Source organism: Diachasma alloeum, unplaced genomic scaffold (genome assembly GCF_001412515.2).
Source record: "Diachasma alloeum isolate Michigan unplaced genomic scaffold, Dall2.0 Dall_scaffold_01419, whole genome shotgun sequence".
Lineage (NCBI taxonomy): Eukaryota > Metazoa > Arthropoda > Insecta > Hymenoptera > Braconidae > Diachasma > Diachasma alloeum.
This window is the reverse complement of record NW_021681517.1, coordinates 17,417-19,793: the sequence shown is the minus strand read 5'-3', so window position 1 is coordinate 19,793 and position 2,377 is coordinate 17,417. Positions and strand designations below refer to the sequence as shown.

The 2,377-nt window shown below is 35.2% G+C and overlaps 1 long non-coding RNA gene across 1 annotated transcript; it reads left to right on the top strand.

Annotated features, from left to right (window-relative positions):
* The first annotated feature begins 312 nt into the window (after window positions 1-312).
* Window positions 313-2,145, top strand: LOC107046477. The gene is made up of 3 exons (XR_001461566.2): window positions 313-537; window positions 1,063-1,125; window positions 1,879-2,145. It is a non-coding gene; the product is annotated as an uncharacterized LOC107046477 (long non-coding RNA).
* Window positions 2,146-2,377: the final 232 nt, after the last annotated feature.

Below are 2,377 nucleotides of genomic sequence, written 5' to 3'. Positions count from 1 at the left end.
ACAAAAACCTGATGAATTTGAAAAATGAAAGAGGACAGGTCAGTGTACTGAAATACGAACTCAGAAGTGAATAAACTAATTTAATGTTAAGTCTGCCTCTCTTGAGAAAAAAAGTAAAAAAAATTCAGAAAGTTCCAGAACCTTGACAAATAAATTGATTCTTCGAAAGAAACCGATTACTCATAATCAGAGCGCCCGGTGTTTCTAGATCTGTTGCACACGGTGCCACAGCAGGGAGCGCCAATGGCGGCTCTTATCGTCCAGCGATGAACCAATCACATTAAATGATCAATTTTGTTTATCCATTTGTAACTGCGCATGACAAACACTCGCAGGCATTGCACGCGGATCTCCAGTAGCAGTACGCTGTTTGTTCATGTGCAATGTGGCGGGGAATGATCAATAAATTCGAGGTGCTGGCCACAGTGTTCACACAAACAGTTCTACGATAAGTGACTGCAAAGTTGTATAGTTCTTCACAGAATATCAAGTTTATAATCATCAAGATGCCAGGATCCTGTTGTGATAAGTGCTCTTGTGAGTATTTCATTTTTTAAATTGGTATTTGCGAAGCCATTTATTGAAATTGAAGTTTTTAACGCTTATTTTAATATTGAAGTTTGCTTTCGTGCCTTGATTTTCAGTAATTAGTTTGTTTCAAAAATCCATATTCCGTTGAATTTCCAAAGGTAATGAGTGCAAGGACCGGAACCTTTGCCTTTTACTTTGATATTTGATGTACCCCTCCGATATTAGCTTTATCAGTTTGATATCATGTAGATTACTAAAATTGCCGCTTACGAGTTCTCTGGTCTCTTGAGTGTATAATGTATTAGGAGGTCTGGAATTGATATAATATAGTAGATGCGTTAATTCAATTTATTATATACTCGTTGAGGAGTAACATATAGGAGACTCGAGGATGATGAAATAACCTGCAAAAGCCTCTCAAAGTATTGACAGTGATTCAGTACGTTGCCAGTCGAATGGGATTGGGTTTATTTAATTATTTTCAATTTTTCAATCCTCAATTGCTGACATAATTGTTAAATATGATTCTAGCCCAGTGCAAGGACGGCTGCAAATGTGGGGACAACTGCAAGTGCTGCAGCGGCGGATGTCCAGGTGGGTTTAATATTTTTTTTTCTTTTCGTTTAGAAAGGTTTTTAATTGAGGCTATGTAGTGTCATGTGGTTAGCTACTTTCGGTTCAAACTGACTACCTTTTTTTTCACACCTCATCAACTAAACCGTTATAGATTCGGACGAATCCACCAAAATTTTCAGGTTTCTTGTGCTTCCCGTATGAGAAAATTCGACAGACCAACTCAATGTACTTATTGAACAATTCTCCTCAAATACTGCTATTCGATTTGTTCTTTACCGATTTTCATTGAAAATTTTACATCTGCCCCTCTGAATTTTTTGGCGAAAAAAATATCTACTACGATGAAAACCAGTTTTTTAATTTTCTACGCGGCTTATATTTGGGTAAAAATTTTGCCTAGAAGAATTTTCTAGATAATGGATGGAGGAAAATTTAGTTTTGAAGAACATGAAAAATTATATAGCAAGGAATTGCTGAAGAAAGATCTCAATCGCAGAAATTACAGAAAATACAGAGAAGTCCATTATTATAAAAAATAAAAGAAAGTCGATTATATGAAACTTTGTCAATTAGCTTTTTTATATATTTAAAAAAGTACGGAAAACGGATGATTTTCCAATAGAAATCGTAAAACAATTATAGAATTTAGTCCGACATGTTCATGAATTTAATGTTCCACATGAATTCGAGATCTAATGGGATAATGGAAATCGACATTGATAATAACTTATGAATAAATAATTAAACTTAAAATTATTATTACCTTTTCAGACCAATGCTCCTGCAAATCTGGAGGCCAATGCAACTGTAAAAACTGCGCCTGCAAGTGAACTCTCCAACGATGATTCCACATTCCATTATCTAATCATTACTTTAATTGGAACGGCAGCTTTTTTTCGTGAAACTAAACAATCGGCAAGACTGATGCTCGGAACAATGAATTAATCTTCTTTCGAAACTAAATCTTACTGTTCATTCAAATTGTCAATGCTGGGCGGAAAGAAATAAATACTAATACAAATTATTCTGAAAACATAATTGAGAGTTTATTATTTGACTACAATATGATTGCAGGGGTTGATTCATAGGTTACTCTAAATTCATAAAAAGGGTTACGAAGCAATAAGAAATTGTTTATACAAATATCTGTAAGCAATACTCCAGTTTATTTAGCCGAAGCTCGATTGAGCCTTAATGATACAGTATATTTCTGTGCACTGCAGTGGCGCCCCCTCAATAGCGTGCATACGAAAGATGGCTCGCCGAAACT